The sequence below is a fragment of the Cryptomeria japonica genome, chromosome 8 (assembly GCF_030272615.1).
Source record: "Cryptomeria japonica chromosome 8, Sugi_1.0, whole genome shotgun sequence".
Classification (NCBI taxonomy): Eukaryota; Viridiplantae; Streptophyta; class Pinopsida; order Cupressales; family Cupressaceae; genus Cryptomeria; species Cryptomeria japonica.
In genome coordinates, this window is record NC_081412.1 from 672,196,669 (window position 1) to 672,215,483 (window position 18,815).

At 31.2% G+C, this 18,815-nt stretch overlaps 1 pseudogene; it reads left to right on the top strand.

Moving 5' to 3' along the window:
• The first annotated feature begins 659 nt into the window (after positions 1-659).
• The window catches only part of LOC131075225 (F-box protein SKP2A-like), a 44,914-nt pseudogene continuing 26,758 nt past the window's right edge, over positions 660-18,815 (top strand).

The following is an 18,815-nucleotide window of genomic DNA, read 5'->3' on the forward strand; positions in this document are numbered from 1 at the left end:
TTTATTTATATAATATTAATTTGTTACCTCTGCCTCTCTTTGCCCTCAGATCAGCGTTTCTTGGAGCTACAGGTGCTTAAATCGCATATATCGTATCCTGGAACACAACTTCTACAAACAGCACCGGATACATGTGTGATAGGATCATATGTTTTTTGTCTGGTAGGATCGTATGGACAAACAATTAATTTGGACAAAGCAATTTATTACAGTTCTAATGAAAAGCCTTGGGATCATATGTTTTTTTGTCTGGTAGGATCGTATGGACAAACAATTAATTTGGACAAAGCAAATTATTACAGTCCTAATGAAAAGCCTTGCTTTGCTGCAAGAGAATCCAAGGTCTCTCTAGGCCTCTATTTCTTCCCGCCCATCCATATGTCATTTGATTAAGTCTGAAGTTTCTTTCACTTGAATGGATGCATCTTTCACTGCCTCTAATCGCCTACTTCGCTTTGTATAGTGACAATATTTAGTTTGTTATGGTTACCTTTTAGTAGCATTCCATCGTCGCATCAGCCAGGATTGCTATTATATACAGGTAGTTTTCAAATTTCCTGATTCTGATCACAAAAAGTAGCTCATTGGGGGATATAGGAGATGAGTAGTTTACATTGCAGAGTATTTTTTCCACTACGACAAGTTTTCAAAGACATATAATGACTGATCACATGACTGGCTGCACCAAAGGCTTCGGTTTTATTGTTTCCGCCGATCCCACCATTCTTGACATGGTTCTACAGCAGCACGGTATGTTTCTTTTTCCTTTTCACTGTTTTTCTTTTTAACCATTGATGAATGTATCTCACTAAATTCTTGTGGATTTTGTTTTGTTCTTCTTTTTATCCCTAATGGATGTTTGATCTTAGACAGATAATTTATCTCACCCATAGTAGGTTGCGGGGAAGAAAAAGAGCTAATTGTCATTATCGTATGTTAGGGTATCTAATATTTTTTCTGTACACTCTGCTAAATATTCTGCTAAAAGACTGTTACTAAGATTATTTTGGCATTCCATGCAACCACATTTCTTTATTCCGCAGCTAAAGTCAAGGACATGATTTGTTTTTTATAATTCTTTGTAATTAGGGAAAAGTGATCTCTTCCTAACACATGATAGCCATATGTTAAAACTGGCACATGGAATACAACCATGGGAAAAAGCATGTTACACTTTTGTAGGGATATTATTTTAAGTTTTGGCTCCTTATTTAAGAAGAGGCTTAAAGTTATTTGGGATGTAAACTATTATACCTTGCACAAAAAATTCAAGATTTGATGTGTGGTAGACGTTTAAAATTCATATTTATCAATATTTAAATTTTTCTAAATATTTGTTTTAAGTGTATTATATTAAGTTAAATAAAAGACCATCAAAGATGGAGTTATGCATAAGAAGGTGTCAAATATTGATAATGTAGGTACAAATGATATAATAAACAATATGAATACTTAATAGGTTATAATTATATTTAAGATTAGAATTAGAAAATCAAATCTAGAAACAACTTACTGATTTAGTTATGGATTGTGAAAATTTGATCAAAATAGTTAAATTAGGTTTAGGGCTAGAATTAGAATAAAAGGTAGCCGTTAGTTAAATTTAGAATTAATATTAAATTAGGGATAGAGTTAGGGTTTAATTATTGTTATATTTTAAGTGATCATGTGTCTTGTTTTCTATTATATGGTATTAATTTACATGCAATGTGCTTTAGAAAGACTAACATGGAAAGAGGAAATGTATTATTTAAGTTTAAAAAAAATATAAATGTAATAAATTCAAATGTTACTATAAGATTCACATTCTAAAATAAAGTTTTTTATTCAACAATTTCATTTTTGCAATCATTGTTTTCTCTATGTTGAATTGACATAATAGTTATTAGGGTTAGGATCAAATATTAACAGTAACTCCAACCCTAATTGAATAGAAATTATATATTTCTAAAATTAAGTGTTCATTCATTTAATAATTAAAAAAATAGAAATTAGTTTAATTTCAGATTTTGAAATGATTTGCATGCAAAAATACAAAATACAATAGAAATGTTGTTGATATATCTAGAAAATATAGAAAGTTTCCATATAAATCTAGATTTTAGTTTTAAATTTATATCAAAATTGATTGATGATTCATTTTTTATTTTAGAATTTGTAGTGATTTGCATGCAATAATACAAAATAGGATAGAAATGTTGTTGATATATCTAGAAAATATAGAAAGTTTCCATTTAAATCTAGATTTTAGTTTTAAATTTATATCAAAATTGATTGATGATTCATTTTTTATTTTAGAATTTGTAGTGATTTGCATGCAAAAAGGAAAATAGAATAGAAATGTTGTTAATATATCTACAAATTTTTAGAAAGATTTTATTTTAAAATTTATTGTAAAACTAATTGTTGATTCATTTAAAAAATTAAAAAAACACAATTGAGTTTAATTTTAGAAACAAATAAAAGGATATTATTTAAAGTTAGTTGATTTATGCCAAAAAAAATATAGATTAGAATATGAATACCATAATATGTGCTTTAATTGTTTTAAAACATTAGGATCCTTATATTTTATTGAAGTTATTAATGTGAATAATATATATTAGTTACATATTAAATATAGAATACAAGTTTAGATAAAGCAAGTTATTTCTTATAAAATAGATGTTTCAAAGTTTTGTTTGTAAAAAGATCAAGAGTGTAGTAAATATAAGAAAGATATAGAACTTAGTGCACATGTCCTAACCATGGTAGCTTATGTTACCTAATTAAATAAAAGAATAAAAATAATATTGTAGCTAGACATAAAAGAAATTATGTCATTCTTTATCTTTATTTGTTGATCAGTGTCTAATTTTATTCACAAAGATAACTTCCAAGTTAACATGGGTGATGGAAAATTAAACCCTAGCAATAACCTTAATTATAACCTTAAACCTAACCATAACACAAACCCTAAAACTAACCCTAATCTGAATAATAATGTAAACACTAACTATCATCCTAATCCTAATTTTATACCCTATCCCAAACCATAACCCTAACCCTTACCATGACTCAAATCTTAAACATAACCATAATCCTAAGCCCCGATCCTATCCATAATCGTAACAATAACTCTAATCATGATGCAAATCCTAATCATAACATTGACCCTAAACCTAATCGTAACCATGATGTAAATACTAACAAGAATCCTAACACTAACCATGATATAAACCATAACCCTAGCTGTGATACTAATGTTAACCCTAACACTAACCTGAATGATGATCTAAACCATAACCTTTACCATAGTCCTAGCCACAACTCTAAACCATTCCCTTAATCATAACCCTAACCCTAACCCTAACCCTAACCCTAACCCTAACCTAACCTAATCATAACCCTAAACCCTAACTCTAAAATTAGGGAATGCGTATATAGCCCTTAGGTGCACCAATCATATATTACAATGTATTAATAATATATAAAGGGTATTAATATCTTGGTGCAACCTAAGGGTTGGATAGTTTTTTCCTTAAAAAATAACCCTAAACCTAACCCTTACCATGATGTACACCCTAACCCTATTCATAATTCCAAACATGATGTAAACCCTAATCCTAACTATGATGTAATTTTAAACCCTAACCCTAATTAAATTCAAAAACTAACCTTCAAACGAATCTCTAATATATAGCTGAAAACCTAACAACGTTCTTTATTCTTAAATCCTTACCCTTCTTGAGTCATAACACTAACTCTAACCTTAATTTAGTTGTAATGCTAGCCCTAATCCTAATTAAACCCTATCCCTAATGCTAATATTAATTCTAATTGAACCTCAACCCTTACCCCAAGCATTATCCTAAAATAACAACTCTAATAGATAACTAAAACCAAATATAACTATTATTCTATCTATAATACTATAATTCCCTCTAATCTAGACCCTAACCCTAACCCTAACCTAATAATGACCCAAAACCTAACTTTATATCTAATTATTAATTATAATCTTTAACCTAACTTTATATCTAATTATTAATTATATATAACCTTATAATCCTAGCTATATAACCCTAACCCTAATTATAATTATAACCCTAAACCCTAACCCTAATTCTAACGCTAACCCTAATCTTAACCTTAACCCTAATTACAATCACTAAGATTAATTCAGATCGTAACCCTCACCCCAACCCTAACCCTAATCCTAAGTACAATACTAACTCTCATTATAACTATAACCCTAACCCTCATTATAATTATATCTCTAATGCAAACCCTAATCCTAAGCATAAACCTGACTATGATATTAGCCCTAACCCTAACCCTAATCTTCAACTAAAGCCCACATAATTTTTATTCTATCATGATCATAATCTTATGTATAACCATAGTCCCACCCCTAACTATAATCGTAACCCTAACTCTAACCAAGTTATAAACCCTGACCCTGATATTATACACTTAATAACTATACAACAATATTACAGTTTAAAAATAAGAATATAATAGTATTATACTTATCGTATAGCATTATATTAATATAATATTACTAATAAAACTATAAAAATAATATTATAACTAACAATAATTTAAAATAATAATATAATACATTTAAAATATTTAAAATTTATATTATGAATATTATTTTCAATAAATTATAAAATAATATCATAATAATCAAAACAATATAAATTAGTAATAATATATTATAATATTATTCCATAAACAAATAAATAATAATAATAATAATAATAATAATAATAATAATATAATATTATATAGTTCTATTTTGAATTTTTTATCGTTTCCCATGTTGCACCGCGACTGCTACTAGCTTAATCAAATATATATATAATACGTCGAGAGATATCTTCTGGAGGCGCCTATTTTTATCATGTACCCACTCTAATAGGCGCCTCTAGAAGATATCTCTCAGCGTATTATATATATATTTGATTAAAATCAAATATATGTAAGCTAATTTTAAATGAGAGGTTGTCCAGTTTATGTAAGGAGACTTCTTCCACCTAATTAAACGATAAATGATATATTTTATCATTTCATCATTTAATATTAGATATTAAATACCATTTCTTTCATTACACAAAGGTATTCTTTGTTTGTTATAAAAGTTTTCAAAATATTATGTTTTAATATTTTATAATTTCATATTTTTAATATTTAATAGATATTATATTATATTTTTGGTATTCTTGAATCTATCAATTATATCAAATAATTTTTCATTTTTTATAATATGATTTTTAAATATTATATTTTAAGATACCATTCCTCTCATTACACAAAAATATTCTTTATTTGTAATATGATTTTTTAAAATATTATATTATAATATTTTTTATAATTTAACATATTTTTAATATTTAATAAATATTATATTATATTTTTGGTATGGTTGACTTTATCAATTATATCAAATAATCAGGGTTTTCTTTTGTTTTGGGGTTTTGCTGTGTAGGTGAAATTAGGGTAGGCGTAGAACGGTGGACTTTGAATCCGAGCTCTGTGGCGTGCGTTCCAAGAACTTTGGAGTGAATCTTCGCGTGTCATATTTCGAAATTTGTGTTACGTCGTTGAAAAGAGAGCAAAGTTTGTGTGACAGCATGTCTACCTGAGTTGAAAGTTGAAAAAGACTTTGGAAAGTTAAAACGATTTTTTTACTAACTAGGGGCGGTCGTCAAAGCTCATCCCCTTTGACGACCTACGAGTTTGAAGGCTTATTCTTAGCCGATGAGTACCCGTCAATTACGCCACCGACTAAATGGGTCAATTTATATTTAGTTGAAGAAGATGGTCATGTCAATGTCATTAGGATGATGATGATGATTGTAGATGAGTTGTTTGTTAGGCTTTGGATGCTCTCTTGCATGTATGATTAGGGTCTAATGTAAATTTTTAAGAATTTAAGATAAGTGAGACATCAATTTTGTGCAGGAAATTTTTTGAGGAAATTTTATTGTCTTGATTGTGTGGTAAGAGGGTTCCAATACTTATATAGCTGATGTGGCATTACATGATTGGTTACTTTTCACAACAAATAATATATTTCATTCAAATATTGTTAGATAAATTCAAGATATCAACTTACTTGCATTAGCACAATAGACAGACAATGAATTATAAAGGTTTTTTCAGCGTAAAAATATCCATCTACCACTTCTTCTATGCATTATTTAATTTCTGATGTAAGTGATGTTTCCTTGATTTTCTCACGCGTATCCCAAACAGTTTGAACATACCTGCCTTTTCACTTATTTCTGAACTAAATGTTTTATAGTATTTAACAACATTAGCATCGTGATATTATATTTAATTTATAATTTTTGATTAATTATATGTAGTCATTGTTAGTATCAAATTTTAATATGTGATAGGGATGATGTTAGATGTAAGTTTAATTTTTTAAAATGAAATTTATATTATTTTATTTTCAATATCAATATTTAATACTATTAGAATATAAGATTGGATTTAATTTCTATTTTCATATAAAAAATTTCTAAAAAAAATAAACTTCATTAAATAATAAATATTTTTTCTAATAGAAAATTTATTTTACACAATATATTTATATTTATAATAAAACTTGTAGATGTTTCCATTCCAACAAGAAATTTTTTCTTTTAATTGTCTAAATTAATTTTTTACTGATTTTTTTTGTTTTTTAAATAAAAATTTTAATAGATATTAATACATAATACTTTAGCTATAAATATTATCACGGTAGATACTCCATTGCAACAAAGTTAACAAATTACAATTGTAAACAAAAAAGTAATAGTAACTTGTTAAAATTGAGCCTGTTTACATGTATATCAAAAGTATAACTTTGTTGGACACTTGTATTTTTTGTCCATGAGACCTAGCGGTACTCCATCAAACGTTTAAATGACTTTAGCCCTAAGTTTGGTTGGATTTTTGGGATCTGTACATGCTAGACAAGCTATTCCCAAGGCATGAGCCAATAATATATATTTAATAATATATTTTTGGATTTGTATAGTAATATATATTTAATAATTAATTTCTATGTTAGAGACTACAAATTGTATTTCATTATTGTATATTTTGCATAATGTAAATTACTAAATTTATTTTAAAAAATTAGTATTATAAGTTTGATATTTTGATTCACTCAAAATAACTCTTTTTCAGTCAATAGGCTTGTGTGATAGTTTTTTGCCATAATCTCATCACTATTCACCTTTAGACATAATAGGCCTTGTATTAATAGTATCACAATTATAAAGAAAAATTATGTTAATTATAATTATTTTTATATATAATAATTCTTATAATTATATTATTATTTTATATTACATAATTTATATTTTAAATTTGACCTAATATATGTGTGTGTGTCTTAAATTATAATATTATTTTAAATTAATCTATACAAATAAGAAGAATTACTTAGTCATTATAATCAATAATGGTTTTAACAATAAAATAAATATTTATATAATATAAATTTTATAATTGTATATTACATTGTATAAAAATAATTAAAATATAAATATGTAGTAACTAGTATATAATATTTTAGGATCATAACAACAAAATAAAAAAAGATTCTAATGAAGCTGAAGGTGGAGAGGAAGATTCTGGCGATGATGATGAGGACTAGTCCTTTCCCCTATGCTAACATTTGCCTTTCGTATGCGCTTGGTTGGAGGGTTTCTTTGGGTTCGGGTGGTGTTGGAGAAGGTTGTTTAGGGTTGCAAATGGTGTTGTTGCCCCCTCTTTCTGTGTGTGGTTGTTGGTCTGCTTGATGTGCTTGGATGTTGTGGCATTTCGAGTTCTCGTGCAGTTTTATATTGTGGGTTGTTCGAGTTGTATGGTGGGGTGTTAGGATGGAGCTTTAGAGAGAGGCATTCATTTGTTGCTACCGCTATTGGTGAGGTTGGTATGCACTGTTGTTTCTGAACCGCTACTTTTCTTTTGATGTTGGGGATTTGTGGTTTCTTTTATCTCGTGGATTTTGCTGGGGTATGGTTGTTGCACTGCCCAACTTAGGTTATGGGATTTTCTTCTCCTTGCTCATGCTGCTGGAGTTCCTATGCGAGTTGTCTATTAGAGGGTTTTCTGGTGTTTTTAGTGCTCTTTATTTTTGAGATGCCTTTGGTGGAGCGGGTCTATCTTTCTCTGGGTTTATTTCTTGGTTCCTTCCTGCCCTTGTGTTGTGGATTTTGTTGTACTCCCTCATATTGCTTCCATGGCTATGTTTCTCATGCTTCATTTTATGCATCTTTCAGCTTCTCTGGTCTTTCCTATGGATGTAATCTTGTTTTCTATTGAGGGGAAGATGGATGTAGCTAGAGTTGTCCCTTCTCCTTTTGAGGTGGAGTTGGATGCTATCAAATTTGCATGGGTTTTCTTTTGGGGGACCAAGGAAGTCCCGATTCTTGATTTTAAGGGAGCTTATGCTAGCTTTTGTGATGTATTTTTTCTTGCATTTCCTATTGAGGTGGAGATCCTCTGTGGTAAGGTAAAGCTCAGTTTCATGGATTTATTTATGGGTTCCATGCCTATTACCATTGTGTTGATTTTCAAGTTGGAGATTTTGTTTGGGGATAGTGCTAGAGTTTTCCCTTCTCCTATTGAAGTGGAGTTAGGAGTTGTTGTTGATGATGTAATATATCATCGGAGGGGTTTTTGTGCATTATTTTTTAATTGTTGGAGAACAAAGGATGATCTTCTTTTTGTTCCTCCTTCTCCTTCCCCTATTAAGATGGGGATATTGGAGGATATTATGTGTGCTGCTCTGTTTAGTCTCAAGATCAAGGTCTAGGGAGCATCTTAAAATTCCATTGTTTGAGGTTGTGGGAGCCTTGGAAAACCCTCGCTCAAGGTTGAGGGAGCCTAGAAAAACCCTACCTCAAGTTGTGGGAACCTTGTAAAACCCACGCGCAAGGTTGAGGGATCCTGGAAAAACCCTACTTCTAATTGTGGGAGACTTGTTATACCCATTATCATGGTTGAGGGAGCTTGGAAAAACCCTCAATTTTTTAATTCTTGTAGGGACAGACTGGATGCTAGCAGTTTTCAAGGGCCCAGTTTGGCCGGTTTTATTTTTTTGTTAGGATTGGGCGTCGTGGTTTTTTATGGCCCAGAGACTCTATTACAGGTTGAGGGAGCTTGGGAAAACACTTCTTGTTGGTAAAGGTTTCCTGAAAATCCCTCGTTCTCTGATTTTCTTATGGACCATTGTTTGTTGACTTAGTCCTTATGTTTGTGCCAGCATATCCTGTAATGTTTATCTTTTGATAGTTGGTTGGCGTATGGTAGGTTGTGGCTTCCTAGTTTTCTTGTTTATGCATTGTGAAACCTTTGGGTTTTAGGTGTTGGTTGCCCATAAGTCCAAAAGGTTTCAGGTCCTTTTTAAAAAACTATGGTTCACTGCCAAGTAGTATTGATCTTTCTTAGGTGGCATCTAATTGATTGTAAAGTGTTTTTGGGCCCCTTCAAAACTTGTTTATCCTAATCAAAAACTAGTATATAATATTTTTATATATTATAAATTGAATTATATATAATATAATTATTTAATTTAAACTAATCTATATTAAATTATGATATTATTTTAAATTAATCTATACAAATTTAGAAGAAATATTCAAATAGGTGATTAGTCATATAACACTTAATATAATTATAGTATGCATTTCACATACAAAATATTTCATTAAATAATAAATATTAAATTTACACCTTAGTTCTCTCATAGCACATTTGAGGTTTATCTTGTCTATAAAAATTCACTAACTCATGATAGCAACCATAAAGAGAAACCAATGATTTAATCTAGAGAAGAAAATGCTAAAAAATTGATGGGAGAAGAAAAATAGTTTCAGGTGTTTATTTCTCTCTCCTTACTTCTCCCTTATATATCTTTCTCCCTCATCCCCATCCATTTTTTCAACTACATACATCTCTCAATGTCTCTCTCTTTCTATCCCTACCTCTCCCTTTCTCCCTTTCTCCCTCTCACTCCTTTCTATATCTCTCTACTTCTCTATCATCTCTTTCTTTATCTCCCTCCCTCCTTCTCCCTCTCTATCACTATCTCCACATCTCTTTCACTAGCACACACTTCTTTTTACTCCCTCCTATCTCAATCTCTATATGTATCTCACTCACTCACACACATTTTATTTCTCTCACCTCTATCACATTATTTATCTCACACTCAAGTTCATCCTCTCTCTCTCTCTCTCTCTCTCTCTCTCTCACACACACACACACACACACACACACACACACACACACACACACACACACACACACTATAAACCCCTCTTTCTAAATCTCTATTTTTGTCTCCTCCCACTATCTCTCTCTCCCCCTTTCCTGCTCCCTCCCTCTCTATCTATTTATCTATTTATCACTCATATAATCTCACCCCCTCTATCTATCTATCTATCTCACTCTATACATCTCTTTCTTACTTGTCTTTGTCACCTTTATCTCTCACTCTTACCCCTCCATCTCTATCTCCCTATACGTCCTTCCCAACACTCACTTCTCACTTCTCACTCCTCCTTTATTTGTATCTCTATGTTTCCCTATACCTAATCTATCTATTTCTCTCCCTCTTCCTCTCTCCCTCTATCTTCATCTCTACCTCTATCTTCCTCTATGCTCTCTATATCTACATATGTATCCTTCTATCTATCCATCTTGTTGTCTCATCTCTCTCTCCCTCTCTCCCCCTCTATCTTTATAGGTTTTGTTTTAGTCATTTTTTAATCCATCAAAGTGGATGCATAATTGATTTGAAAATATCACTTCTCCATTTAGACCAAACAAAATCATTTTGTAAATGGCCTACCAATTGGCCTCATGTATGTAGAAAATAAACCAATTTTTTTCTAACCTACCTTCCACATCTTTTCTTAGTACCCATTGCACACTAAGGTGCAATTGCTACCTATATATTACTATCATTTGTACCAAAAGGGGTGTTAGAAAAGTAAATAGAGGATTTGGTCTTGTTCATTAAATACCATTCCTCTCATTACACAAAGGTATTCTTTATTTGTAGTATGATTCTTAAAATACATCTAATATTAAATGATAAATGATATATTTTATCATTTATTATTTAATATTAGATATTAAATACCATTCCTTTCATTACACACATGTATTCTTAATTTGTAATATGATTTTTGAAAATATTATATTTTAATATTTTATAATTTAACATATTTTTAATATTTAATGAATATTATATTATATTTTTGGTATTGTTGAATTTATCAATTATATCAAATAATTTTTTATTTTTTATAATAGGATTTTTAAATATCATTCCTCTCATTACACAAAGGTATTCTTTATTTGTAATATGATTTTTAAAAATATTATATTTTAATATTTTATAATTTAACATATTTTTAATAATTAATTAATATTATATTATTGTTGAATTTATCAACTAAATCAAACAAAAAAATACTTCTTTGACGTTACTAGGAAGCAAGTATTGGTGGCTATGCGACACTTGTTGTTTTAAAAATTATTTATGTTATATTTTTACAATCTTATAAAAATATAATATAGAAAGCACCATTGACTTTTTTATTAATTTATTAAAAATAAAAAAAAAATCCTTATTAGATTTCTTTTTCCTGGATACTTCCTTCTTTTGTATACAGTATAGAGAGCACATTTGACTTTTTATTAATTTATTAAAAATTAAAATATAATATTTTTTTATTTTTAATTAATTAGTAATCACGCTCAAAATTTCAGTGCATATGTACTTGTTAGCCTTTCCTCCCCTTTTCAGTGCGGAAACCCCTGTTTGTTCTCAAGAAATCGGCTCTGTTTAGCTGTGAGAGATGGAATCGAGACTTTCCAACAGTGCCCCAAATGGTGATGTTATTATGGGTACGCAATCTTTCTCTTACCTATGCCTTTTTAAAAGATCTGTTATCTGTCATACAGAAAAAGAGATTAAATTTTCTCGTAGCTTCTGCTATCTGTCATACAGAAAAAGAGATTAAATTTTCTCGTAGCTTCTGATTAACTATGCATTTTTCAATACCCTTTAACTATGTCGTACAAATGTAATTTTTTTGCAAAATCTGTGTTAACTATGCGTTTTTCAATACCCTTTAAAACATGTGTTCTTTCATAGAGAGAAAGAGATTAAATTCTCTCATAGCTTCTGATTATAGGTGCATAGGTACTTTTCAATACACTTTACAAGCTCTGTGAATAGTTTCTAATTAAGGGTGAATCCGCTGAAAAATGGTTAACGATTAATTGATCTACGATTACCATATTTCACTAAGTTGCCAAACGTCCCCAGATCCAGATTGTGTACAAGTTAAAACAATGGTACCAGAAATAATTTCTAAAACATCCACAATCACAGGAATGTATATACCAAAAAGTAAGCAGACCTCTTTAGCCACAGAGAAATCAAAAAATATGTGTCTATTGGTCTCGGGGACTCTACAGATAGAGCAGAGTTCAATACTCTTGGTAACCTTCTTAGTTGGAAGTCTATCTAAGATAAGTTGCCATTTGAAGCATTGGATTTTGGGAGGGATAGGGCTCTTCTACAGTCTACCAAAAAATTTCTGCAAGGAAGATTAGTTCAAATTAGAGTACCAGTTCAGATTAGCATGTTTGACAGCGGAGTCATCATAGGTGAGTAAATTGTATATAGAGTGGGCCTTGACTTTAGTCCGGAAAGAGCCATCATGCCACTTGAAGGAAAGAAACCCATGAGAATCCACATGGGAAATAATAGGCAAGGAGAGGACAACACAAGCGCTTTTGATCATGTTATAGGTTCATTTTTGGGAAGCAAGAAGATCAAATTTAGAGCTGAGGTCCTCCCAGTTTATTAAGTCATTACATTCAAGAATGTCCATAAGGTATTTTAGCTAGCCCAAAGTTTGGCAGAACAACCTTGAGTAAGAACCAGAGGTTTAGAAGTATGGTAGAGGTTCCACCAAATTGACCTTTCCCCATGCAAGAAATTATTGCTGCTAACATTAGCATTAACAATAAGCCTCCTAACACGCTGCCATGCATTCCAGATAGATTTGAAGACACAAGTACCCTGGACCAAGATAGGGAAGTTGCCAGCCCCAAGGTCACTAAAGGGAAGACCCTTCCACAACTTAGCTTTCTTAGGAACCGCATTTTGAATATTGTTTCTAACTAGGATCTTCCAAGGATCTGTCCCTCCAACACATAGAATATCCATTTCGCAGCGAAAGCAATGCCTTGGATTTTAAGATCTTTCAAACCAAGGCCACCGATCTTTTTGTCAATGTGACACCACTTCCACTTAACAACATGCAATTTTTTACTTCCTTTGCCCTCAGACCAGAGGAACTGTCTAACAGCCTTTTGTAAGTCAAGGATTTGATAATTACTAAACATCCAAGATGAGGAGTAGTAGATACTATAAAAGGAGAGAATTTTTTGGCAAACCTGTATTCTACTAGCCAAGGAGAGGTGTCTATTATTCCACCTATTGAGTTTTTTATTGATCTTTTCCCTCACCCAAAGCCACATATCCTTAAGGGAGGGGGAAATGGAGAAGGGTATACCAAGGTACCGAACAATTTTGTTGGGGCCTCTCCATTGATAATCAAACAGTTTAAGCCAATTAGGGGGCTCATCTTTCCAACCGAGTAATATGGATTTGGATTGGGATATACGTGCTCCAGATATCTCACCAAAGATCACAAGTTTTTAGCTGAGAGAATCAATGTTTTGGTTAGTAAGCTCAAGGAAGAGCGAGGTGTCATCCGCAAATTGGATGTTAAGCAGAGTGGAGTCATCAGGCAGCCTAACACCATGGAGGGCTTTATAAAACATCTCAAAATCATCTCTAATATTATTTAGATCAACAATTTTTTCATTATTCACAACAAGTCTATCAATTTTTTCTTGAGTTTGTTTATGTTTGAGAAAGTTGAAAAACAACTTCGATCCTTTATCCCCAAATTTCAGCCATTGGCTACGAGCCCTAATCATGCCCCCCCGGATTTTAACCTGTTGATGCTTCCTAAGGGCATCACGAGGTTGGGCAACTCGGGTAGCAAGGTAAATGCAGGAGGGGTTGCCTTGGACATCCTGTTCAACTTTATGCAGGTGATTAGTTAATTTTTTTCTAAAAACTTGTATTCCTTGTCTTTCTGTTGGCCAATAGTCTAGAGGATTTTTTGCCAAGAATTAACATTGTAATTCCATCTATCAATGTGGGAGGAGAGGTGATTGTTCTGGATATTAAGGAGCCTAACCAGATTTATAGCCACCAAGGCATCTTGATCCTTCAGCAAGCTAGTGTTGAGGATAAACTTTTTATTACTGGTCCTATAATTAGCTAAGGTAAGCAAGTATGGGATGGTGATTAGATAAAGTCATGGGACACACACCCACATTATTACCATAATCATTGGGCGAGAAGGAAAAACAATCTTGGTTGGCATAGAAGCGATCAAGTCTAGAATAAATCCTATTAGCACCCTTTTGGTAGTTGCATCAGGTGTACCATAAGCTAGAAGTATCATTTTTAGTACCCTCCAAAGGATCAAATAGCAATTTTTGGTGTTTCATTCTATCCCAATGTAATTTTTCAGAGCTCTTCCATTCAAATGGAATTCCCCTGATTTTATCATCCTTGTTCTCAATCATATTAAAGTCTTCAGCAATGATCCAGGGTATATCAGGAAGGGTCCCCAACCAAGTCCAGAGAATAATCGCATCCTTGTAATCATTTGGAGCATATATAGAACAAATGACAAAAAGAGTTCCTTTTAGGTCAACAGAAATCCAAATGGCTCTATTACATGGGAGGTCCCTCTATTAGTTATGTGATTAGTCCATTTAGGATTAATAAGAAGGCCAACCCCACCCTTACCTCTGGGGTGGTCTGAGCATATTTTGATAGCATCTTTCCAGATGAAGTCAAGAGTGACCTCAAAAGCGAAGTTGACAGCTTTCACCTCTTGCAGCATTAAAAAATCTGTGTCCCTATGAGAGTCAAGGAACCTTTTAACAACTTGTTTTCTGTCTGGTGTCTCCTAACCTCTAATGTTCCAAGATATGCACTTAATGGGGAACAAGATAGTTAAAAGTTACCACTTGGGAGACCATTCTTCTCTCCCATCTTCTTTTTATTCAACGGACCCTTTTTTTTGGCCCCTTTAGGTCTTCCTTTTCGTTTGGCATTGGAAGTGTTCTCAATGAGATCATCCTCTTCCTCACTAGATTCAAGTTGGTACTCATGTTCAGTTCCTGAAGTAAGAGCTGAGTGAGTGCCAACTTCCCTACTACTCATCCAAGATAGTTCTGCCTCAAGAAAACAGTGGAGCGAGGAGCCTAAAGTATTATTAATATCCATAGTGTTAGCATGAATAACTTCAATCACGCAGTTATCATCGATTTATTTAAACAATTTAGGAGATAGGTTCACGATCAAGGGAGTAGTGGTGACGATACTAGGAGGAGGTCCTGAACAAGAATCCTTCCCAACAATATAAAAATAAACAATTTTAAAATTTTAAATATATTTAAATAAAAATAATAAATAACATTTCATAAATACAAATAAACCATTCTAAAATAATTTTAAAATAAAATAAAATAATTATTAAACAATATAAAAAATAAACTATAAAATAAATCTATAAACAAAATAAAATGACTCGAAATAAATTAAAATAATATTTATAATATGTGTATGTTCTATGCAATCTTTTATGACATATAAAAAGACGTATGTCACCCATCAAATGAAGTAAAACCGAATCTTGCATGTACTTTCTTGTATCATGCCTCTCGTTGCTTCCTTGTGGTTTCAACTCATCGTTCTATGCTCACATTTAATGTTTATTTAATCCCTACTTTCTCTTCCTCTTACCAAGTAGAGGCCATTATTAATTCCCTACTTAATTTCTTTCATGGTAAATTTAATAGTGAGGATGTTTAGGTTGAGCGGTATAAGTCATAATCTATTATTAGTCGTTTTTTTCTAATTTTGATTTTTGAAATGACCGGAATCACAATAAGAGATAAAATTTACAAAGCAATTATAAAGAGTAGTATGTATTAAATGAAAAAATTTCATGATTACAAGAGTTTTGAGTAATTAAATGATCACATTGTTAGTCTTAAAGAACATATCGAGCATTCCCGATCAAAATTTACTAGATCTATAGACAAATTAGAAACAAAATATATGTTTCTTTGGTCATCCTCACCTTACTATTTTTGAGAGGGTAAGTCATGAACAATTCAATCCAATTCAATGATGGTGATGACAGATGAATATTTTGCATTAAACAAAGCTCTAGACCCATGATAGGGACTACAAAAACCTTCTAGAATTCAATACATAGACCACCAAAATGTGAGAGTAAAAAATACAACAATAGTCCCTCGATAGGTCAATACTCCTATTAGGTTCGTAATCCTAAGTTCTATCTTCATATGATTGCAGTTGAGCTTGTAGAAAGACCAAGGTTTTTTTTAGTTTAGGATTAGTCTGGATATCATGCTACAAAATAAGGATATGAAGAGATATATATGCACATAGAATCAATGATTTAATTTATAGGGGAATGAAAATACAAGGGAAGGAAACCATGCATCAAAATCACTAAATATGCTATGGGATAATGTGTATGAAGATCTAGACAATGACAATGTGATATGGGGAAAGCCTAAAGAGTGTTTCTCTTCATGACCAAGACTTAAGAAAATGAACAAGGAGAGTGGAGAAAAGAAAGCTCCAAAAGTGTTGGGTGTACAGGAAAAACTAGAAGACAAGTTAACTAGTCTCCTTTTTTGTGGAAAAGAGACAATAAGCAAAGGGAGAGATGAAGGAATGTCAATCACTGATAAGGACTTTGACAAATCTACAACTTTCCAAGCTATCAATTAGGCATGATCTTTATCTTCGGAAATTATCAAATTAGAAAACTTATCTTATTCCATCTAGGCTTGTAGTAGCACGGTGATCATTAAGAAATAGCTTTATTCTTATAGCAACACCGCCACATGTTTAATATATCAAAGCCAATGACTCGTGAGATTGTGGTGTACTATGTTAACACCTTTTCTTGTCATCACTATCCAGCAACTCTTTGATTATTTTGAGGTTTGATATTTGCGAAACTATGGTGTGTTATATTAATATTTTGTTTCCTTATCGTTATCCTGTAGCCTCCTAGCCATTATAGAATATGGTACTTGCGGGATTGTGGTAACCTACGATAAGAAACATTTTTTAGCTAATTTAATGAATTGATTGTGATCAAAGAAGGAAAATTATGGATTTTGTAAGTAATAACAATGGGAAAGTTGGACACACAATTGATTTTCAAAGGTGGTTGATATTTTGGAAGGTAAATGCATAAAATGTAGACTTGAAACTCACGATCTCTCAAAAAAAATAGGGTTCATAACAAGTTGGATCCATCAAGCATGTAGAGAAGAACTTGACAAAAAAAAATTTGATACCATGTACAAGTGGATGATCAACAAAAAGATCCAAGAATCATCTGCAAGCAAAACACTTGTCACACAAAAGATATCAAGCAAAGAGTGTATCCTTTATAACAACTAGAGAATTCTGTAATATTATACAAAATAATTAAAGATTCAATATTAAAGGAACAATATTGGAGGGTACAATTAAAATAAACGAATGGCTTGCTTTATAGGAAGAAAGAGATTCCCTAATCTTAAATTAGAAGAACTAAAGCAATGCAAAGTAGGAGCTAAATTAAGCTCAACTACAAGCTATAAAAGCTAACTAGAAGTGCCTCTAAGTGAATTCAAACTAAAAAAGCATAAAACCTAGTGTATATAGTGAAAATATGATGATGAAAACAATAATGAAAAACTAACAAGGATCAATAACAAAACTATAACCTAACAATGAAAAGCATCCACCATGCACCAATAAAGATACCTAAGATCACGAAAAACAACAAAATAAAACAATATTACCATCCACATGACAAGTAGGGTTTCAATCTCCATTGTCTCCTATCTCCATTGATCTTGTTTGATATATTTGCTCTCAGATTTTATGTGTGCACAAGAGCTCAATAAAAGAACAAATTATGGTTGATAGCTTCATCACAAGAAGGATTGATTGATGCAGTTGTTAGGGTTGGTAATGAAGGAGATTGTCCTCTTATATAGATGACACTTTATGAAAATAAGGGATAAGATTAAAAGATCAAGAGGATAAATGGTCGGCTAAGATGAAAGGGTAGGTAGAAGAAATAATAAAATAATAAAGTGGGTAGGTAAGATAGGCTTAAGAGATAATTGACACGTGTCATAGAAGAAAAAGCTAATGAATTAATTAAAGAAATATTTTATTTATTTAATTAATAGAAGAAATGGGATAATTAAATAAATAAAATATCTCTTTAATTTGGGAAAGAGATAATTTAAATAAATAAAAATATTTATTTAAATAAGAAAAAGGCTTAAAAGAGACTAAATGAATTAATTAAAAACATAATGATTTATTTAATTAATAGAAGACTTATGATATAGAATAAATAAATAAATAAATGTTTATTTAATTAAAGAAGACAATTTTAGGTGTCTACACCTAGACAAAATAAAGCATCTAAATTTAGCTTATGTGAAAAAACAATTAAATGATCTAATTAATAAATAATTAGATAATTGTCCTATAATTACTCCATTAGTAAGCCTAAGATAAGATTATGAAAAGGAACTGAGAGGGATTCCTTATATAAGGATTTCATAATTGAAATTGTCTTTAGGATAACTTAATTTGA